Here is a 25,439-nt window from a genome sequence, read left to right on the forward strand (position 1 = left end):
CTTTGGGGGTTATTCTAGTTCACTCTTTCTGACAAAATCCTTCTTAGATGGACAAAACCATGTGCACTGCAGGGGGGCAGACGTAACATGTGCAGAGAGAATTAGATTTGTCTGGGGTTTTACTTTAAAGTGAGATCTATATTGCAGTGTAAAAATAAAGCAGCCAGTATTTACCCTGCACAGAAACAAAATAACTCACCCAAAATTTAATTCTCTCTGCACATTTTACATCTGCCCCCTTGCAGTGCCATATGGTTTTGTCCATCTAAGAAGGATTTTGTCAAAAAGAGTGTACTAGAATAAGGCCCTTTGTGAGCAGAGGGCTGGGGAGCATGGGATGATAGGGTGGCCCATTAGAATATAGGAATGTCCAGCATTTCATGGCTGTTCCCATGAGAATGCTGGGCATTCTCATACTAATGGCCCAATGAATCAGGTGTGGGGGGTGTACAGCTGACATCACTTGATGCCTACTTCCCTCAGAATGTGCATGCAGATCTAAGTTTGCTCTTAGAAACCTTAGATCTGTGTGCACATTCCACATCATTCAATGACCGACGACCATCGATTGATGCAGGTATTCCCCTGCAGGCTGTGAATGGATGTTTACGTAAAACATCCATTTCCAGCCAGTGCAAATATACATGCGTATGGTGTACCATCATTCGTAAGGCGGGATCTGGTTGACTCGCAAGGATGCAAATTTGCATCTGAACAAATCAGCCAGAATAACCCCCTATGTGAAAGTATTTCAAACATTTCCTAGGCCAATGAATGAGAGCTCTTTTGATGCGCAAAATTATTTATTAATCTAGATGAAAATAAATTATTTGTTATCTTTGCATCTGTTATTCAAATTGTATATAAATAGGCTAAGTACTGTCTTTTATTAATTTAACGCGTCTTATCCTGCTTCGTTTCATAATTGCCAAATCACACTTTTATTGTTACTGCTCTGGAGCCATCAACTGTATGCTTCTTTAATTTGGAGTACTTTAAGGTTTTGTCAGAGGTCCTATCTTTTTTTTTTCTATTTCTATTGCACGTCTCTTGCAAAACCAGTAAACACACATACCAGTCAACAGAAGTTACCAGTCGGACATCTCAGTCTTTATTGATAACTAAAAATGAGTCTTTCACCTCAATATTGTTGCCTTGGTATTATTCTTGGATAAGAACTGTCCTTTATTTCTAATATTTAGTTTATTTCAAAATCGTAGTAAACACTTTATTGTCAAGTGGTCTTTATCTAACCAAGCCTATTTAGAAGCCTCTGGGTACATGAAAATGAGTCACTATGCTTAAGTCAGTATCTTTGGGCCTTATTCTACTTCACTCCTTCTGACAAAATCCTTCTTAGATGGACAAAACCATATACACTGCAAGGGGGCAGATGTAAAATGTGCAGAGAGAATTAGATTTGGGTGAGTTATTTTGTTTCTGTGCAGGGTAAATACTGGCTGCATTATGTTTACACTGCAATATAGATCTCACTTTGAAGTAAAACCCCACCCAAATCTAATTATCTCTGCACAAGTTACATCTGCCCCACCTGCAGTGCACATGGTTTTGTCCATTTAAGAAGGATTTTGTCAGAAAGAGTGAACTAGAATAACCCCCTTTGTCCTTAAAAATGTTCCCTTTTTCATCTCCTCTCTCCCACATCACAGTGTTAGATTTGTGTCTGCTCTGGTGCTAGACAGTCTGGATGCTACATTTTTGTACTGTCAATGCTCTTCTAGATGCTTCTTCAGTAAAATATACTGGAGTTTTCTGTGAATACCGTGCTGAAATTGATGAGCTTCATAGCCATTCTTTCACTAGCGGTGCATTATATTCAGCCATCATCAATAATGACTTTATTTTACTGTAAATGTTACTCACTTCCCTCAGACCCTGCATTAGACTTGTCATTTTTCTTGGTTCTACCATACTGCCTGCTAGTTGCACCTACTGTAGGTTTCATTCAGAGCAACAACCTGCCTAAACACTATACTTCTGTCCCTATCCATTTCAAAGTGTGCCCTTCCTTTATTCCTCCACAAATGTGTTTGTACAATCTTTCAAATGTGTCTCTGCCCCCTTACCCAAGTGTACCTCTATACCAATCTATCACCAATTGTGCATTTGACACCTACCCATGTGTTCATCTAACTCCTCCTAACCATCTATACCTCTTACTTCTGCTTCCTAATTGTGCATCTTACTCCACTTCCCAAGGTGTGCCTTTGACTCCCAATCTTTGTTTGTTCTTCTGAAAACAACCATGGCGGACCTCTGACCCCCACTTCCCATCCCATCTCTACACTTTCCATCAACTCTATCCATAAATTTGACTCCACTCCCCATTAAATGACAATGTACTGCATTCTCCAAGTTGTACATTCCAAAAGGTTGAATTTATTTATATACAAAATTTATGTAAATTGATCAATGTTAGGGGCTAAATTGAACATTTACTATCATTTAACAATATATCTATATCTATATCTATATATATATATAGATATATATATATAGATATATATCTATATATATATATCTATATATATATATATAGATATACAGGTCGAGTATCCCGTATCCGAATATCCGTTATTCAAATTATTCCGAAATACGGACTTTCCAGAAAGTGAAATTTTTTTTTTTTTTGCTAAAAACTCACTGGGGACATTTGTAACAGCATCACTGGGGACATGATATGTAACTGGCACTATATATGTGCAAGACAATGATTGCTTGGCATTCAAATTCAGTGCTGAGATAGTACACAAATTTTGTTTCACGTTTTGAAACCTTGTTTTTTGAACAATTAAAATATATTTGTGTGTATTTTATGTGGTAATAAAATATATTTGTGTGTATATTATGTGTTTATACAGCATAAATGCAAGATTCTTCAAAATACATCATTGAAATATAAAAATATTCCGAAATACGGAATAATCCGTTATCCAAAATTCTCCTGGTCCCGAGCATTTTGGATACGGGATACTCAACCTGTATATATATAGATATATATATATCTCTATATATAGATTGGGGGCGGACCGGTACTCGGTTCCTTGCTGGGTATTTGCTGCAGTGCCTTCCGATACATATAATAGCTATAGAAAACACAATGGCGGCACTCATAGACTTGGTGAAAAATTAATTTATCAAATCATCACTCGTGCAACAGATAACCGACGTTTCGGGGATGTACCCCGTTTTCAAGATGCAGAAGTTGTTGTTTTTTCTGCACCTTGAAAACGGGGTACATCCCGAAACGTCGGTTATCTGTTGCACGAGTGATGATTTGATAAATTAATTTTTCACCAAGTCTACGAGTGCCGCCATTGTGTTTTCTATATCTCTATATATATATATATTGTTGTATTTTCCGGCTTGAGAAAGGGGCGCAGCCCCGAAACGTTGCCATCACCTGCACCATTAAAAACTAAAAAGTTTTTTGGTTTATTGCTTCCATTGGAGTGCCGCCCCGTCTCTATATATAATATTGGGCAGGAGTCATCCTACACCAGAGGAAGGCACCCTAAAGTATCATTTACCAGCAACACGGAGTGCCGGACACCGGAGATTGATATATATATATATATATATATAAATCCATTACTAAATGTGCGTCTTAGCCTGTGTAATCAAACTTCACATTGCTTATCAAAAAATCAATAAAAATGTAAATTGACCTTTATTAAATTTACCCCCAAAAGTAAATATTTTATCATATACTGTTGAATTGTATAGAGTAACATAGTTTTACACATAACATATATATACACATGACCACTATGTGTCACTATTAAAATTGGCTGACTTTTGCTGCTATGGTGAGTGCCCTCGCTTTTTATTAAGCACTTTGAAATATAACTGGCTATCCGGACTGGATGACCTTTGCTGTGCACCCCGTTTATGGTCCTGACATTTGGATGTGAGTGCCGAGCCCCCTGGCTATGTATATATATATATATATATATATATAGAGAGAGAGAGAGAGGTAGAGGTGTAGGCCTGGCACTCCTCCAGCAGTACAGGTAACCCAGGTGCCTTCAGTAACAGAAGTACAGGATAGTGAAGAGACAACAGCGGCACTCTGGGGAATTTTTAAAAATATATATTTTCAGCAAAAAAAGCTTCCAACGTTTCGGGGTATGTGACACCCCTTTGTCAAGGTTATACGTGCAAAGATATACATTGCACGTATAACCTTGACAAAGGGGTGTCACATACCCCAAAACGTTGGAAGCTTTTTTTGCTGAAAATATATTTTTTCAAAAAATCCCCAGAGTGCCGCTGTTGTCTCTTCACTATCCTATATATATATATATATATATATATATATATATATATATATATATATATACAGTCCAAAGTCCCACTAGGTAGGACAATAACGGCACTCAAAGGGATTTTTGAGTCTGAGGGTCTGAGGACGGGGTTTGTCCCCCGAAACGTTACCCATTACTTTGTACATGTCTGTATTTTAATACAGTTTTTCTTATGTTGAAAAATCCCTTTGAGTGCCGTTATTGTCCTACCTAGTGGGACTTTGGACTGTGTAAATTCGTTTACTGGCACCTGGGTTGATGCTGCAAGTACATTGGAGTGCCGGCATTTTTGGATGAATATATATATATATATATATATATATATATATATATACCCAATACACATGTTTGTTTAAAGCATTGAAAAACCGACTCCAGAGTGCCGTTTTTTTCCCTTCCTGGGATTTTGGACTGTTATATATATATATATATATATATATATATATATATATATATATATATACATATGCAGTTTGAAAGGGAGGGTTTCCCATACAATGCCACCAACTTTTTTTTTAATTACTGAAGGTATTGACACATAAAACAATGAAATTATCAACATACAGATAGTACAATGCTTTCCTTATAAGCAATGTTCCCTCTAATTTTATGAAGGCTGTGTGCGGCTAAAGATTTTGGCTGTGCAACTTTGGAAGGAAATTTAAATTTTTGTGCGTCACTTCTATATAACTGGAAAATAACGTTCAGCATTTGTGTTAACTTTACCTCAAAATTATATTAAACATTTAAACATTCAAAACACAGCACACAATGTAGTTAATGGGTAAAACACACATTAGTTGAGTCCACAACTGCAAAAAGGAACCGCTGTTGCTTTGTATGCTCTGTTGTAATGTCTGTGCGCACGATTGTCGAGGTGTAGGGAACACTGCTTATAAGGTCTATTTAAAAGAATCAGCTGATAATATCTGCTTATCCAGTCAATACATTGACAGCTTCACTGTTCATTGCCTACATTGAAAACACCATTACAGCTCAGTTACAGCCAATCGGTCACAAGTGGAGATACTGTATACCTAAGATTCATAGAAGTCTTAAATGCACATGTTTATCTATGCATGGTTCTGGAGTTTCTCCAGTGCAATAACAATTAAGATATACTCGGCAAATGAAATTGTTTTAAATTTTTACATCAGACCAAAAGGGTTCATTTTGAAAATGTAACATTGATTTATATTTAAGTATTAGTTAGACACATTGGGGCTGATTCTGTGTTGGATGGATCTCTGGGCATGGATGCAAATTTAGAGTTTTACCACAAAGTACATGGGCAAATGCAAGTTTATTTATCTTTTTCCTATTGGACCAAACTTGTTTTTCCTTGCAGTAGGCATTTCTGGTAGGAAAATATGTTTTCACAATGCAACTGACCCTGCAGCGACACTGGGCCTAATTCAGTCCTAGGTGCATCTGTGTGAATTTTCACAGTGGATGGTTATCGATACACTGTGCATGTGTGGGGCGACAATGCATGTGCACGATGTTGGCCAGAGATGAGATCCTGATACTTCATTCCTTCACTAGGCATTTGCAAGTATATTGACAGGAAGTAGATGTCAGGGGTGTCAACCGGCCATTTAGTGGGATTGCTATGAACAATACTAGGCATGATATTTTTTAGACAGCTAAAAATCGCACTATATCGCACATGTCAAATGTGCAATTTTTCCGAAATGCACACATGTAATATGGTGCAAATTTTAAGTCAAAGTTAGAAATTGCATGTGATTTCTGGTGATTTTTAGTCATGAATATTTAAGTTTTTTTAGACCCGTGTGGTGTTTTAGTAACGGGAATGTGTGATTTTTTTTTTAGACATGAGAGTGTTCGGATTTGTGTCAAACCTTTAAAAAAAATGGCGTATGGTCCCCCCCACCCCATCATTAGCAGCTGTGGGCTCATTGAGCCAGTCCTGCTTCCCCAAATATGGGGGGGATTGCAAGATTCCCCCTTATTTAAAAAAACAACATTGGGCTCTTAGACTGGTCCTGGTTCCAAAAATATGGGGGGACAAATTTGGGGTTCCCGGTATTTTGGATTTAGCACCAGGCTCCAAAAGCCAGTGGTATCATGCCACAGCCAGGGGACACTTTTTACACAAGGTTCCCATGCCAATTCATGACAACCGCGGCTGGTCAGCTCAGGCTTGAATGGCTGTAGGCATCTCCATGGAGACACTTTCAACTAGTCAGGACTGAGCAGTTCCCCTAGCATGGGGGTAAGCAGAATTCTCCACTCTCAGTGTGGGGTGAGAATCCCAGCTCACTCTGCTGTCAGTGCAGGGTGGGCTGTGCCAGAAGAGATTTGTGGGAGTGAGGAAGGGCAATGTATGTGTGAATTCATTGGTGTAAAATGTATGTATGTAATAAAGTTGCACTATTGTAGGTGTGTGTGCTTTTAAGTTAACATTCTTTTTACAGGTGAAATACAAGTCTAAGGGGGCCCATTAATGTCCCGCATGCTGGGACTTGTGTGTCGCCAAGTCTCAGCATATGGGGGAGGTCTTCTGGAACTTGTAGTTCTACTGTAAACAGCATTGTTTTTTTATCTCATTTTTATACTACAGTATTTTATCAGCCCGATGTCCATCGCTCATGGATGCCGGGGTCAACTCCGAATTTCAGCCTGGGTTTTTTGGAAAACATGCAAATTTGCTCGATTTTGTCTAAAAATCGCACCCTATAACATTTCACCCTAGATGTGCCTAGAAAATGCAGGCATGCACAAGCGTTTTAGGGGAAGGTGTGTGATGTCAGTCCCGGCCCCGATAAGCCTGTATTATTGCAGCTGCTGAGTAAATCCAAGGCTACGCGGCACTTGCGATCAGTTGTTTCCAGTGGAAATTAATTAATGGTGAGAGTCTAACTAATGATTTTGGACAAAATCAATTGGCTGCAAATTTTTTGCTAGCCGTACACATCTATTCTCAGAGTAAGCACGTTAATTTTCAAGGTGAAATTTGACTCTAGCGGGATAGCATCTACCTGATCACTGGCCTCTGCGAATTCACACAGCAGCCATCAGGTCTGAATTAGGACACTGGTCATACTTGTTCTAGTGTTATTGCAGTGTCATAGTAGAGTAATTGGAGTGTTGTGGGCATTTAGGAAGAGTCAGTGCTATTCTGAGACATGCATACAGAGAATGAAAACTTATTTCTAGTGAATCTCTTGCAACAAGCACGGGGCTGGTGTCAGTGCCAATACTAAGGATGATTTTGGGGGGATATCAGGTTGGTTTGCAAAGCAAACTCATCCTTTAATGGACGAAAGCATGTGCACTGCAGGTGGTACTGATGTAATGTGCAGAGAGAGTTAGATTTGGGTGTAATGTGTACTTCAAACTAATGTCTATATTGCAGTGTAAAAATAAAGTAGCCAATATTTACCCTGCACAGAAATGAAATAACTCACCCAAATCTAACTATCTCTGCATATGTTACATCTGCCCCACCGGCAGGGTACATGGTGTTGCCCATTAGAGAGAGATTTTGACTGTGCGAGTTAACCTGAATGAGTCCTTTAGTATCTTGCAGATGCAAGGGACCTCACATTAAATGTATGGCACTTTTCATTAGCATAATGCAGTAAAACAGGCTTGCAGGACAACAAACTTTGTCTTTGACTCAGTATCAATCCCTTTCTCTTAAAAATCTCCTGGCATCATTATCAATAGGCATTTGGTAAATGGGGAAAAAAACGGGGGGGGCAGTTACCAAGGTAACTGAAGGGGCGCCTGTATGAGAGGCTTCAGCCAGCAACTGTCAATAAAGGGATTGTCAGTCCCTATAGAAAATGGAAAAGGAAAGGGTAGACTGCGCTTATTGATGACAGAGTGAGGGCAATTAAAAAATGAATTTAATAATACAATAACATACTGTAATGTATACACATAAAATACAATTTACACTGTAAAGTAAGGGGAGGGGGGGGAAGGGGAATATGCTGCATCCACTGGGGTAATTATATCACCTTTGTATGTCCACAGTTCAATGGGTACCCAAAGATGATGGGATCCTGTAGTGCTTGTCCACAGCGGTGCTCAGTGATAACTTAATCCAGATGTAGTATGGGGGTAGCGAGCCTCCCAATTCGGAGTGGAAAGTTAGGTTGAGACGTCCGCAAGATGACTCTGGGTGGGTATTAGATAGGTGGCTTGCCTTCAGAAGGTGAGTGCCTCACTCCAGGTCAGGTGTATCAATGGTGGCTCGCAATGGTGGATCTCCAGTTGGTTGTGGATAGTGGATGGCGAAGGTGGGGAGCAGCGTATTCAGTGGGCAGTTAGGAGCCTGGGCCAACGCGTTTCGCCGCAAGGACCAGCTTTTTCAAGGTGATTTGGTATTTGGTAAATGTAGTTTATTGCATACTCAAAACTTCAGTCCTTCCATCATACTGTATGCTTATTTGATCAGCATTGAAAAGGCAGATCGACAGAACGGGCCCATCATTAAAAGTAGTCGGCCCCATTTTGTAGATTTCCACATGAATTGTCGTGATCGCAGACGAATATCGAAAATCCACGGCCATTTATGCGGACATGCCCCCTTTTCACAGATCACACGGTGGGGCATTGAATCACGCCGAGATCTGCGGACAATACAAAAACGGGCCAGGGTCATGACAGTCGTGACCCCGGATTGATTACCCCCTTAATCTTTTAATAGTAAACACATGGATCCTTTTCAAATATGGTAAGAAATGAAACGTGAGATTATAGGAATTCAAAATGTCGGCAGAAGGTTGTAGCTGAAATTAGAATGGGTGGAGTTGAACACTATCCTCCAAAAATAGATCTTTAAAATCCTCCATGATGCCGCAACAAAAATGAACTAGATGCACTCACTACGACTAAGATTCAGTATGTTCAAAATGTATGGAATTATTTCATTCTTAGCAACCATGTAAGACCAACGTACAGTTCATATATGTGGTCAGCTCATTAATCTGGCTTTTTGCCGCCTATATAAAAACCTTTTTTTATATAGCAATAAAATTATAAATTTGTCCATGAAGAGGTTATTCTGTATACATACAAATACTGTACATTACTAAAAGTAATGTAGTTTAATGTTTCTTGTTTTTATGTAGTACAGGAGGCTTAGAACATGTAACACTTTGTGCCATTTTAAAATATTCTACAGTACTTCAAGTAAAAAGTAAGACTATTTTGTTTTGTCTCCTTGAATAGATTATACGAATTTATTAAACACACATACACAGACAAATATATAAAACACAAAATTCCTAGAATTGCGCTAATTTCCAAGATTGGTTGCTAATAACACTTTGCCCCCTACTAGAGAGGCTATCACAACCAAATACCACAAAAAGTGTTATAAAGTACCCAGTTATTGAATAATTTCAGTTTTTCCTTATTTTACATATCCATAGACACATTTTTTAAATATAAAATATTTATTAAAATACAGACATGAAACCATGCATTTTATGATGATTTCTTGCCAAAGAGAAAATTTCTCAAACAATGGATGTAAACTTATACCCGACACGCTTCGTATCTCTGCAAGACTTCATCAGGGTCTTATATAAATCTTTAAGAGTCAATTTTGGACTTCTATCAATTCAAATAATTCTAATGACCAGGCTTTCTTATTAATTAACTATTATTTATCCACTAGACAAATGTTGTAGTCCTGTAATATACAGTAGGGTCTTTAAGATCACTATTGATTGATATTTCTTTCTAGATGTTTTCACTCCTTTCCTTGGAGTAGTACATAATGAGTACCAATCCAAATTGGATTACAACATCGACCAATAATGCTCCAGTAGTAATGATACAAAATAAACTCTCAATTTATCCTCAAGAGGATGGAATATCACTTGTTCTTGGGTGATTTAATTCAAAGCAAGAGGAGTGGTCATTCCTGGTCTTCCATTGCTTGTGTGCTCATCAGTGTCCTCAGTGCAAGTGCCATGCATTATGTAGTACAGGGAGATTAGGACATGTAACACTTTGTGCCTTTTTTAAATATTCTACAGTACTTCAAGTAAAAAGTAAACAAAAACAAAAAAAAAAAATATGTATATATATAGATAGACAGATAGATAAAATCTCTCTCTCTCTCTCTCTCTCTCTCTATATATATATATATATATATAGATTGTAGCAGTGGTCCGGCACTCCTGCTTCAATGTTGATGTGCTCCGGTGCTTGCAGCGTAGTAATAGGTAGTTAGCAGGTGGAGTGTGCTGCAGCACAGAAACGGAGACTGGTCAGCGTGGTTGATGGTAAAAGAATTTTACTGCATCATATCAAACATCTCTATACCGACGTTTCGGGGTCCCGTGTGCCCCGTTTTCAAGGAGGAAGAGATACAAAAGAACACCCTAAGGTGCTTACCTTAAATAGTGAGTACGGAGAGAAACCCTCCACCCCGCGGCGGCTCCGATCGCCTTCCGGGAAGGGCGGGCTCTGGGAGGCTGCGTCAGCACAGCTTCCGCCCTCCTCCCGTCGCCCTGCTCTGACTCGCCGCATCTCCATGGAGATAGACGCGGCGTCCCCTGGGCGTCATCATCTGCCTGCCAAATACACCTTCGTGATAGAAAAAGAAATAACATACTATAAGAAAACATATATAGAACAATCGTGTAAGCACACAGTCCAAATACGTAAATGCAAGCCCGCAGCCTGCGGTGCTGCGTTGTAGGAGAGCATGTACAGTTCACAGTTCCATCCACTGGAATATGAATCGAGTCAGGCGGCTTTGTGCCGGCATGTCGATTACTTGGTGGTAGAGGTGGACAAGTCAGTTATGTGACTGAATCAATGAGTGGGTGGGTAGGTGTTAGCAGGGTAGACATGGATTGGCCAGGGGACAAGGTGTCGCATTCTATCTGTGATGTTAATGTAAAAAATTATGTGTGTGCCGTGATAATGAATGTAAAATCTGTAATCAGCAGTATGTGTGTAGGATACAGTGGGACTGGGTACAATGTATGTGTGTATTAAACCAAACCAAAAGTGAAATAAGTCTGTGTAACTAAGACAGCCTCTTAACTCTCTATGGCTGATGCAGTGGGTAGGCCTATTGCCTAGTTGTATGGGGCAGGGGTGTGTATGTGGGGTGTATGTGATCAGAAAACAGGGAGGGGGGGGGTGTGGAGAGGGAGGGGGGGGGTGGTTGTGTAGGGAGGGAAGAGGGGGGGGGGGGGAAAGGGAAGGGGAGGGAGGGAAAAGAGGGTAGGCAAGAGGTATTAGGTATGTAACTGTGACTACAAGTCAGTTGGTCGTCCCTAGTGTCTCCCTTGACGGGAATAATGTCCATGTCTTTTCAAAAGACGCTCCACGTGATTTTCTCGTTAAGGCCCATTGGGCTCACTGTCTTTAGCTTGAACATCCACCTCGTTTCCATCTGTAGAAGTTGTCCTCCTCTGTCCCCTCCCCTTAGATTGGGGGGAACATGGTCTATGATCTGGTACTGTAGCTGTTCCAACGTATGGCCTGCCTCCTTATAGTGTTTGGCCACCGGTTGGTCCAGGATCTTGCCTTTTGTCTTGCCCTCAATGGCCGCCTTTATGGATGACCGATGTAGTGCCATTCTCGTCCTGAGGGTGTTGATTGTTTTCCCTATGTACAAATAGTTGCAGGGGCATTTTATCATGTAGATGATGTGTGTTGTAGTACACGTCAGTACATGCCTTATACGGTATTTGATGTTTGTCGCTGGGTTGGTGAAATGTGATCCTGTCATCAGGTTGTTGCACGTAGTGCAATGTAGGCACTTGTAACATCCCGGGCTTTTCTCTAAGAAGTTCTTCTTGTTAGGCTCTATATCTCTCCCGGTGATGTCCGCGTGGACCACCCAGTCCTTTATGCTCTTGCCCCTCTTGTGGCAAATCATGGGCCTGGTGTTCTTAAAGCATTGCAGTTTTTTGTCGGTGCTTACAATGGGCCATAGGGCCCTGGATGCTCTAGTCAGTACTGGGCTGGCTGTTGTGTGCCTATTAACACCACTCCTTCCAGTCATTCAAAGTTTCTTCAGAAATGCAGCTCTTCTAAATATGATCCTATATCCACGAATGCCTCTATAAAGTCGTATATGAGGCTTATGGATGAGTCTATCAACAAATATGCGGGGGCCAAAGCGCCCATACAAAACAATTTGTCCAAGGAGGAACGGAGGGCTCTCCGGGACCTGGGGGACTACAGAGACATCGTTATCCGCCCCGCCGACAAGGGGGGCGGGATAGTGGTTATGGACCTAATCGATTACCGCGAGGAAGCCAAGAACCAGCTCTCCGATAAGGAGGTATATACCCCATTGTACAGTAATCCCACAGAGGGATACAAGAGAGAGTTGGACACCATTCTAGATGAGGCACACAAGAAAGGCCAACTACAGACTCAGGTGGTCAAAGCTTTAAAACAGCCTTACCCCATCACTCCGGTCTTCTTTTTGGTTCCCAAGATCCACAAAAGACTCGAAAAAACCCCCGGCCGACCGATAATATCGGCAAGGGGGTCTCTATATCAACCCGCATCAATTTTCTTGGATCAAATGCTGCAACCACTGATAGTTAAGAACACACGCTTTATTAAGGATACTACAAGCTTCCTGAAAACACTGGAGGATCTGGGGGAAGTTCCCTCAGGGGCCACCCTATGTACAATAGACATCTGCAGTTTATACACCAGCATACCCCACGAGGCGGGAATTGGTGCCATAAGACGTTTCCTGACTGAAGAAGCTTTTGAGCTCATCGACATTGACCTCTTCATCCAACTCCTTACCCTGACGCTTAAAAGGAATTATTTCCTTTTTGACGGCAAACACTACATACAGCGCAGTGGGTGTGCGATGGGGAGCAATGTCTCCCCATCGTTCGCAAACATCTTTATGTTCTATGAGGAGGAGGCCATGTTCTTCAATCATCCAGACATCGCGCAGTATATACTGCGATATTCCAGATATATAGATGACCTGTTCATAATATGGACAGGAAACCGGGATATCTTGGAACAGCACTTGACAGCCATCAATCAGCGGGACTCACCGATCAAGATCACATACAACCTGGATCCGGTGCAGATCAATTACCTGGACGTACTAATAACCATAGAAGGTGGCAAAATACACACAGGGGTATACCACAAGCCAACGGACAAAAACACCCTGCTGCTATCAAGCAGCCACCACCCCAAAGCCCTCAAAGAAGGGCTTCCGAGGTCCCAGTACATCAGGGCAGCCCGGATCACCAACGATACAGTAACGTTGGAGAAGGAACTGGATCTGGTAACAGAAAAGTTCATAGAGAGGGGATATGACGCACGGCTATTAGAGCAACAGAGGTCCGATGTTGAGGCGATACCCCGTACAACGCTCCTGACGGCCACGAAAAGGAGCGAAAAGTGTGTCATACCGTGGGTTAATAGGCACACAACAGACAGCCCAGTACTGACTAGAGCATCCAGGGCCCTATGGCCCATTGTAAGCACCGACAAAAAACTGCAATGCTTTAAGAACACCAGGCCCATGATTTGCCACAAGAGGGGCAAGAGCATAAAGGACTGGGTGGTCCACGCGGACATCACCGGGAGAGATATAGAGCCTAACAAGAAGAACTTCTTAGAGAAAAGCCCGGGATGTTACAAGTGCCTACATTGCACTACGTGCAACAACCTGATGACAGGATCACATTTCACCAACCCAGCGACAAACATCAAATACCGTATAAGGCATGTACTGACGTGTACTACAACACACATCATCTACATGATAAAATGCCCCTGCAACTATTTGTACATAGGGAAAACAATCAACACCCTCAGGACGAGAATGGCACTACATCGGTCATCCATAAAGGCGGCCATTGAGGGCAAGACAAAAGGCAAGATCCTGGACCAACCGGTGGCCAAACACTATAAGGAGGCAGGCCATACGTTGGAACAGCTACAGTACCAGATCATAGACCATGTTCCCCCCAATCTAAGGGGAGGGGACAGAGGAGGACAACTTCTACAGATGGAAACGAGGTGGATGTTCAAGCTAAAGACAGTGAGCCCAATGGGCCTTAACGAGAAAATCACGTGGAGCGTCTTTTGAAAAGACATGGACATTATTCCCGTCAAGGGAGACACTAGGGACGACCAACGGACTTGTAGTCACAGTTACATACCTAATACCTCTTGCCTACCCTCTTTTCCCTCCCTCCCCTTCCCTTCCCCCCCCCCCCCCCCTCTTCCCTCCCTACACAACCACCCCCCCCTCCCTCTCCACACCCCCCCCCTCCCTGTTTTCTGATCACATACACCCCACATACACACCCCTGCCCCATACAACTAGGCAATAGGCCTACCCACTGCATCAGCCATAGAGAGTTAAGAGGCTGTCTTAGTTACACAGACTTATTTCACTTTTGGTTTGGTTTAATACACACATACATTGTACCCAGTCCCACTGTATCCTACACACATACTGCTGATTACAGATTTTACATTCATTATCACGGCACACACATAATTTTTTACATTAACATCACAGATAGAATGCGACACCTTGTCCCCTGGCCAATCCATGTCCACCCTGCTAACACCTACCCATCCACTCATTGATTCAGTCACATAACTGACTTGTCCACCTCTACCACCAAGTAATCGACATGCCGGCACAAAGCCGCCTGACTCGATTCATATTCCAGTGGATGGAACTGTGAACTGTACATGCTCTCCTACAACGCAGCACCGCAGGCTGCGGGCTTGCATTTACGTATTTGGACTGTGTGCTTACACGATTGTTCTATATATGTTTTCTTATAGTATGTTATTTCTTTTTCTATCACGAAGGTGTATTTGGCAGGCAGATGATGACGCCCAGGGGACGCCGCGTCTATCTCCATGGAGATGCGGCGAGTCAGAGCAGGGCGACGGGAGGAGGGCGGAAGCTGTGCTGACGCAGCCTCCCAGAGCCCGCCCTTCCCGGAAGGCGATCGGAGCCGCCGCGGGGTGGAGGGTTTCTCTCCGTACTCACTATTTAAGGTAAGCACCTTAGGGTGTTCTTTTGTATCTCTTCCTCCTTGAAAACGGGGCACACGGGACCCCGAAACGTCGGTATAGAGATGTTTGATATGATGCAGTAAAATTCTTTTACCATCAACCACGCTGACCAGTCTCCGTTTCTGTGCTGCAGCACACTCCACCTGCTAACTACCTATTACTACGCTGCAAGCACCGGAGCACATCAACATTGAAGCAGGAGTGCCGGACCACTGCTACAATCTACATATTTGGGATTGAGGACTCGTTCCGACTACCCCACCTGGGCCAAGGCACCCGCCACCATTATTTTCTGCACTGTCCATATGGATGTGCACAGTAAGAATTGTTGAACCTACTGAACAGGAGAGATTCCTTTTAAATTCACCTTACAACACCTGAACTTTCCTAGCACACCTGCCAGCAACCACCTGCCAGCCACTGGTTAGTGCTTCACCCACCGGGAATATGGAACAGGATAACCCTCCCCCTACAGGCTCTAATGAACCCCTAGGATGCAGGGGTATCAATGTAGCTAGGGGGCATACATACAGCTTCGTCCCAGCAGATGAAGAACGCCTGCTGTTTAAGGAGAAGCTCAATTCACAGGAGGACAGTCCGGGAGTGGAAGACCTATATCATCAGATGATTAAACTAAAAAAACGTGAAACGGACTTCCTCCTACATGGCATATCCCTGTCCGACTACTTTAGAGAGCGCATGATTCCGAGGGGATTCCGCGTGCGCAATGTGCCCACTATAGGCAGGTTTAACCCCGAATTCTGCGCCAAATGGATTGGAATTATCAACAAGTGTAGCCTAGACCTGGTACTCCTGGTCATAGAGGAGGCGGGGCGAGAACTTAGGATGACCAGGGACAAACTGGGGAACATCGAGCCAGCATTCAACCTGGCGGCCCAGCAAGATCCATCGCAGAAATGGCTGTCCAAACTGCAAACACAGTGTGACAGATACCACCAAGAACTGGTCAGATTCAAAAGATCAAAGTTCACCGCCGTAAAAGAAGACTATGACTCCAACCGGGTCTATAAGTGGCTAATGGGTGGAAGCTCGGATACCCCCCAGCAATTCCGCAAGTCACAACCAAGAAGGCAGTGGCGCAGAAATCGTAAGCAGGACCAGGGGGAGCCCGGCACTTCAAACAGCGATAGCGAATTTGCAGTAGCGGATTCAGACTGCACCCCAGGCCCGTCTACCATCCCTTTAGGAGAAGACCAGGGTCCACCAGCAGGCCCAAGACCAAGAGGACGCCCACCCGCCGGGGGGGGCAAAGGCAGAGGCACCAGCACAAGGGCATCACCCCGAGTGCGCTAATATATAACCTCTCCTCCAGATCACTCAGCACAGTGGAGACAGCAGTGCTGAGCAAAGGCTTGACCTTTGTGCCTACAAGCAATTTTGATGATCTACAGTGGGGAATAGATTTATATAAATTTGGGAGGAAACTTCGCCTACAAGAACACTTCCAGAATTCAGCTACTGAACCCACTCCTTCCAGTCATTCAAAGTTTCTTCAGAAATGCAGCTCTTCTAAATATGATCCTATATCCACGAATGCCTCTATAAAGTCGTATATGAGGCTTATGGATGAGTCTATCAACAAATATGCGGGGGCCAAAGCGCCCATACAAAACAATTTGTCCAAGGAGGAACGGAGGGCTCTCCGGGACCTGGGGGACTACAGAGACATCGTTATCCGCCCCGCCGACAAGGGGGGCGGGATAGTGGTTATGGACCTAATCGATTACCGCGAGGAAGCCAAGAACCAGCTCTCCGATAAGGAGGTATATACCCCATTGTACAGTAATCCCACAGAGGGATACAAGAGAGAGTTGGACACCATTCTAGATGAGGCACACAAGAAAGGCCAACTACAGACTCAGGTGGTCAAAGCTTTAAAACAGCCTTACCCCATCACTCCGGTCTTCTTTTTGGTTCCCAAGATCCACAAAAGACTCGAAAAACCCCCCGGCCGACCGATAATATCGGCAAGGGGGTCTCTATATCAACCCGCATCAATTTTCTTGGATCAAATGCTGCAACCACTGATAGTTAAGAACACACGCTTTATTAAGGATACTACAAGCTTCCTGAAAACACTGGAGGATCTGGGGGAAGTTCCCTCAGGGGCCACCCTATGTACAATAGACATCTGCAGTTTATACACCAGCATACCCCACGAGGCGGGAATTGGTGCCATAAGACGTTTCCTGACTGAAGAAGCTTTTGAGCTCATCGACATTGACCTCTTCATCCAACTCCTTACCCTGACGCTTAAAAGGAATTATTTCCTTTTTGACGGCAAACACTACATACAGCGCAGTGGGTGTGCGATGGGGAGCAATGTCTCCCCATCGTTCGCAAACATCTTTATGTTCTATGAGGAGGAGGCCATGTTCTTCAATCATCCAGACATCGCGCAGTATATACTGCGATATTCCAGATATATAGATGACCTGTTCATAATATGGACAGGAAACCGGGATATCTTGGAACAGCACTTGACAGCCATCAATCAGCGGGACTCACCGATCAAGATCACATACAACCTGGATCCGGTGCAGATCAATTACCTGGACGTACTAATAACCATAGAAGGTGGCAAAATACACACAGGGGTATACCACAAGCCAACGGACAAAAACACCCTGCTGCTATCAAGCAGCCACCACCCCAAAGCCCTCAAAGAAGGGCTTCCGAGGTCCCAGTACATCAGGGCAGCCCGGATCACCAACGATACAGTAACGTTGGAGAAGGAACTGGATCTGGTAACAGAAAAGTTCATAGAGAGGGGATATGACGCACGGCTATTAGAGCAACAGAGGTCCGAAGTTGAGGCGATACCCCGTACAACGCTCCTGACGGCCACGAAAAGGAGCGAAAAGTGTGTCATACCGTGGGTTAATAGGCACACAACAGCCAGCCCAGTACTGACTAGAGCATCCAGGGCCCTATGGCCCATTGTAAGCACCGACAAAAAACTGCAATGCTTTAAGAACACCAGGCCCATGATTTGCCACAAGAGGGGCAAGAGCATAAAGGACTGGGTGGTCCACGCGGACATCACCGGGAGAGATATAGAGCCTAACAAGAAGAACTTCTTAGAGAAAAGCCCGGGATGTTACAAGTGCCTACATTGCACTACGTGCAACAACCTGATGACAGGATCACATTTCACCAACCCAGCGACAAACATCAAATACCGTATAAGGCATGTACTGACGTGTACTACAACACACATCATCTACATGATAAAATGCCCCTGCAACTATTTGTACATAGGGAAAACAATCAACACCCTCAGGACGAGAATGGCACTACATCGGTCATCCATAAAGGCGGCCATTGAGGGCAAGACAAAAGGCAAGATCCTGGACCAACCGGTGGCCAAACACTATAAGGAGGCAGGCCATACGTTGGAACAGCTACAGTACCAGATCATAGACCATGTTCCCCCCAATCTAAGGGGAGGGGACAGAGGAGGACAACTTCTACAGATGGAAACGAGGTGGATGTTCAAGCTAAAGACAGTGAGCCCAATGGGCCTTAACGAGAAAATCACGTGGAGCGTCTTTTGAAAAGACATGGACATTATTCCCGTCAAGGGAGACACTAGGGACGACCAACTGACTTGTAGTCACAGTTACATACCTAATACCTCTTGCCTACCCTCTTTTCCCTCCCTCCCCTTCCCTTTCCCCCCCCCCCCCTCTTCCCTCCCTACACAACCACCCCCCCTCCCTCTCCACACCCCCCCCCTCCCTGTTTTCTGATCACATACACCCCACATACACACCCCTGCCCCATACAACTAGGCAATAGGCCTACCCACTGCATCAGCCATAGAGAGTTAAGAGGCTGTCTTAGTTACACAGACTTATTTCACTTTTGGTTTGGTTTAATACACACATACATTGTACCCAGTCCCACTGTATCCTACACACATACTGCTGATTACAGATTTTACATTCATTATCACGGCACACACATAATTTTTTACATTAACATCACAGATAGAATGCGACACCTTGTCCCCTGGCCAATCCATGTCTACCCTGCTAACACCTACCCATCCACTCATTGATTCAGTCACATAACTGACTTGTCCACCTCTACCACCAAGTAATCGACATGCCGGCACAAAGCCGCCTGACTCGATTCATATTCCAGTGGATGGAACTGTGAACTGTACATGCTCTCCTACAACGCAGCACCGCAGGCTGCGGGCTTGCATTTACGTATTTGGACTGTGTGCTTACACGATTGTTCTATATATGTTTTCTTATAGTATGTTATTTCTTTTTCTATCACGAAGGTGTATTTGGCAGGCAGATGATGACGCCCAGGGGACGCCGCGTCTATCTCCATGGAGATGCGGCGAGTCAGAGCAGGGCGACGGGAGGAGGGCGGAAGCTGTGCTGACGCAGCCTCCCAGAGCCCGCCCTTCCCGGAAGGCGATCGGAGCCGCCGCGGGGTGGAGGGTTTCTCTCCGTACTCACTATTTAAGGTAAGCACCTTAGGGTGTTCTTTTGTATCTCTTCCTCCTTGAAAACGGGGCACACGGGACCCCGAAACGTCGGTATAGAGATGTTTGATATGATGCAGTAAAATTCTTTTACCATCAACCACGCTGACCAGTCTCCGTTTCTGTGCTGCAGCACACTCCACCTGCTAACTATATATATATATATATATATATATATATATATATATATATATATATATATATAGATACTGTTATCCCAAGTTTACCCTCCGGAAAGATGAGCGGCACTCGCTGGACTTGAAAAATGATTTTAAGTGGTGGAAAAAAGGTTGTCACATGTAGTCAACGTTTCAAGGCATACAAGCCTTTTTCTCAAGACGGACAATAATAAAGTGCAATAGTGATTGTGCAAAAAGAATAACAAGAATACCTGTATGTGCCGACCTTATATGCCAGAGGTGCACTCGTGTAGCCGCAGTTCCCCGGGACCGGTGCGCCCCACTTCCGGGGGAGTGTCCCAGCTTCGGAGTCCCCGTGACGTCAGGTCGCACCTCCATAGGTGGGCGGTGATCTGCTTACGTCTCCTGCTAGACTCACAACCCGGCTGGGGTGCACACACCGGGGGATTTCAGGCTGTGAATAAAATAAGACCAATGAGCTTACATTGGATAAAATGTGAAAAGATATGTTAAAAAACATGTGTTAAAAAAACTGGCATATAGGGTGCGACACGCAGTGCAAAAGTGCTGTCATATGCATACAAATATAGCAAAAGAGAAACATAAAATCGAGGAAACAGAAGCGCCAATGGTCATAACAGATATAGCATATCAATTCAGCTTTATGTCATAGAACCGCTTTATATGACAAAATAGCGCATGGGGCCCATGGTTATATATTTAAAACCCGGATCCCATATTTGACCAATGGTACACCTTGAATAAAAGATGCTAGATCACATAAACGCACCCCACGAGATCTTTTCATTTAGCCCGTTGGGAGCTAAAGTATTTAGATTAAAAATCCATTCGGATTCCCTTTGAGTTAATAGTTTGTGTCGATCTCCACCGCGGGCAAGGGGAGGAATGTGGTCAATAATCTTACATTTAAAATGGGATAATGAGTGGCGAATTTCCTTAAAATGTTTAGCCACAGGCTGGTCTATATCTTTCCCTTCAAGGGCAAACTTGATGGCTGAACGGTGTACTGCCATTCTTTCCCTTAGGGTCCTGATCGTTTGTCCTACATAATACTTCCCGCACGGGCCAATAATAATGTAAATAATTAATTGACTTTTACATGACAGCACATGTTTGATTTTAAATTGTTTCCCTGTATGGGGATGTTTAACCGTATGTCCTACTTCTATAAAGCTACAGGTGGTACATCCTGGACATCGATAGCAGCCGGGTTTTTTGGTGCTAACATTAAATAGAGTGGGTTGACGTTTGGTGTCGACATTAGTTTTTACAACCATGTCCTTGATATTGCGATCCCTGCGATAGCTGGGCAGGATTTTTTTATTTTGAAACACCGGTAATGATTTATCACTGGTTACTATCGGCCAGAAAGCTTGAAGAGCTCTTGGTAAGCAAATGCTGGATGGAGAGAAAGTTGTTACAAAAGGGATTTTATTCTCTATTTTATTTTTATTGGCTGAAGGGTTTAATAAGTTGGTTCTGGGTGTCTTCATCACCTCTATCTTTTGTTTTTTAAGTGCAGTGACTTTATATCCCCTATCAGCAAATTTGTTAACCATGGTGTCTAAGGCCGGCTCTAACTCAGTGGGATCACTGGTTATACGAGCCACTCTGATTAATTGGGATTTTGGAAGTCCCTTTTTCAGGGCAGGAGGGTGATTGCTGCTAGAATGCAGTAATGTATTGCGATCAGTGGTCTTTTGGAAAACATTGGTCCTTAATGTGCCCGCTGTTTTAGAAATAGCCACATCCAGGTAATTAACCTGTGATTGACTGCCCGTAAATGTAAACTTAATTGGATTATTTAAGGCATTAATGTTATTGATGACAGTAGTTAAATGTTCCAACGTTCCCGACCACACAATCAGTAAGTCATCTATATATCTAGTATATAGAATGATGTTGTCATATATACTGCAGTCCTGAAAAAAGAAGTCATTTTCCATCTCAAACATGTAAATGTTTGCCAATGAGGGAGACACGTTTGATCCCATCGAGCATCCAGTCAGTTGAACAAAGAATTCTGTGTTATGAATAAAATAATTTCTGGACAGGGTGTATTCAAGAAGTTGCAAAAATAAGTCGATATCCAATTTGTCAAATCTGACCCGGAATAGGAAATTTCTCATAGCAGATAGCGCCTGTGAGTGAGGAATAACGGTATACAAATTGGATACATCGAGCGTACATAGGACGGTGTTAGCAGTGAGATTCTGTAGTTGGTTCAATTTGATCAATAACTGCGTGGTGTCTTTTAAGTAGTGAGGTTGCTCCATGATGTAGGGTTGCAGCAAGCAGTCCAAAAACTTCGAGATGGCTTGGGTAAGAGATCCCCTGGCAGATATGATGGGTCTGCCAGGGGGATTGACAGAATCTTTGTGCAATTTTGGTATTGTGTATATCACAGGTATAATCGGGAACGGTTGTATTAGGGTGTCCAACACTTTCTTGCTGATTTGACCTTGACGAAATGCCTCCAGCAGAATCGTATCAATTTCTTTTTTAAAAATGGGGGTCGGGTCCCCTTTGAGCAGATGGTATCTGAGAGCATGAGGTCAAGGTTCCGAACATATTGGAGGGTGTCCTGAATCACGATGGCACCCCCCTTGTCCGCTGGACGTATAATGATTTCAGATCTGTTGGACAAATTTTGTAGTGCTTTTCTCTCAGAGGGGTTCAGGTTGGAGGTGGGCGCTCGAGTTTGTGCATCAAATTAAGTAATGGAATTATCCACAAGTCTTGAGAATGATTTAATAGCAGGGTTGAATGATTGAGGGTCGAAGGTAGATTTAGCGTGTTTTCTCAAGAAATCATTGTGGGGATCGCTGGACACAAATTTGGAATGTTGAAAGTGCTCCTTTATGCGCATGGACCTATCAAACTTGTGCAGGTCCACCTTCCACTTGAAGTCATTGTGGTAATTGGTAGGTACGAACGATAGACCCCGATTCCACACCTGGATTTCTTCCTTCGACATGGGATAAGAGCTTAAGTTAAAAATGAGGGTTTTTTCTTGTTTGAAGGTGGCTTTGTGGATACGGGAATTTTGTCCTCCCCTCCGCGTATATCTTGACCGCGTAGATCCAGGTTGGATCGGGTGGCCCGGCCTAAAGGGAGTCTCTGTTGAGAGCTGTTGTCATCAGAATCCTCCTGGACAAAATCGCTATCATTGGTGTACCTTGATTGGTCTCTGTGTGCACGCGGTTTTCTGAAGTTAGATCTGCCGCGGGGTCTCTGGGGTTGCGTCCCCTCATTTTTAACTTAAGCTCTTATCCCATGTCGAAGGAAGAAATCCAGGTGTTGAATCGGGGTCTATCGTTCGTACCTACCAATTACCACAATGACTTCAAGTGGAAGGTGGACCTGCACAAGTTTGATAGGTCCATGCGCATAAAGGAGCACTTTCAACATTCCAAATTTGTGTCCAGCGATCCCCACAATGATTTCTTGAGAAAACACGCTAAATCTACCTTCGACCCTCAATCATTCAACCCTGCTATTAAATCATTCTCAAGACTTGTGGATAATTCCATTACTTAATTTGATGCACAAACTCGAGCGCCCACCTCCAACCTGAACCCCTCTGAGAGAAAAGCACTACAAAATTTGTCCAACAGATCTGAAATCATTATACGTCCAGCGGACAAGGGGGGTGCCATCGTGATTCAGGACCCCCTCCAATATGTTCGGAACCTTGACCTCATGCTCTCAGATACCATCTGCTCAAAGGGGACCCGACCCCCATTTTTAAAAAAGAAATTGATACGATTCTGCTGGAGGCATTTCGTCAAGGTCAAATCAGCAAGAAAGTGTTGGACACCCTAATACAACCGTTCCCGATTATACCTGTGATATACACAATACCAAAATTGCACAAAGATTCTGTCAATCCCCCTGGCAGACCCATCATATCTGCCAGGGGATCTCTTACCCAAGCCATCTCGAAGTTTTTGGACTGCTTGCTGCAACCCTACATCATGGAGCAACCTCACTACTTAAAAGACACCACGCAGTTATTGATCAAATTGAACCAACTACAGAATCTCACTGCTAACACCGTCCTATGTACGCTCGATGTATCCAATTTGTATACCGTTATTCCTCACTCACAGGCGCTATCTGCTATGAGAAATTTCCTATTCCGGGTCAGATTTGACAAATTGGATATCGACTTATTTTTGCAACTTCTTGAATACACCCTGTCCAGAAATTATTTTATTCATAACACAGAATTCTTTGTTCAACTGACTGGATGCTCGATGGGATCAAACGTGTCTCCCTCATTGGCAAACATTTACATGTTTGAGATGGAAAATGACTTCTTTTTTCAGGACTGCAGTATATATGACAACATCATTCTATATACTAGATATATAGATGACTTACTGATTGTGTGGTCGGGAACGTTGGAACATTTAACTACTGTCATCAATAACATTAATGCCTTAAATAATCCAATTAAGTTTACATTTACGGGCAGTCAATCACAGGTTAATTACCTGGATGTGGCTATTTCTAAAACAGCGGGCACATTAAGGACCAATGTTTTCCAAAAGACCACTGATCGCAATACATTACTGCATTCTAGCAGCAATCACCCTCCTGCCCTGAAAAAGGGACTTCCAAAATCCCAATTAATCAGAGTGGCTCGTATAACCAGTGATCCCACTGAGTTAGAGCCGGCCTTAGACACCATGGTTAACAAATTTGCTGATAGGGGATATAAAGTCACTGCACTTAAAAAACAAAAGATAGAGGTGATGAAGACACCCAGAACCAATTTATTAAACCCTTCAGCCAATAAAAATAAAATAGAGAATAAAATCCCTTTTGTAACAACTTTCTCTTCATCCAGCATTTGCTTACCAAGAGCTCTTCAAGCTTTCTGGCCGATAGTAACCAGTGATAAATCATTACCGGTGTTTCAAAATAAAAAAATCCTGCCCAGCTATCGCAGGGATCGTAATATCAAGGACATGGTTGTAAAAACTAATGTCGACACCAAACGTCAACCCACTCTATTTAATGTTAGCACCAAAAAACCCGGCTGCTATCGATGTCCAGGATGTACCACCTGTAGCTTTATAGAAGTAGGACATACGGTTAAACATCCCCATACAGGGAAACAATTTAAAATCAAACATGTGCTGTCATGTAAAAGTCAATTAATTATTTACATAATTATTTGCCCGTGCGGGAAGTATTATGTAGGACAAACGATCAGGACCCTAAGGGAAAGAATGACAGCACACCGTTCAGCCATCAAGTTTGCCCTTGAAGGGAAAGATATAGACCAGCCTGTGGCTAAACATTTTAAGGAATTTCGCCACTCATTATCCCATTTTAAATGTAAGATTATTGACCACATTCCTCCCCTTGCCCGCGGTG

This window comes from Crinia signifera, chromosome 1 (assembly GCF_055691185.1).
Source record: "Crinia signifera chromosome 1, ASM5569118v1, whole genome shotgun sequence".
NCBI lineage: Eukaryota > Metazoa > Chordata > Amphibia > Anura > Myobatrachidae > Crinia > Crinia signifera.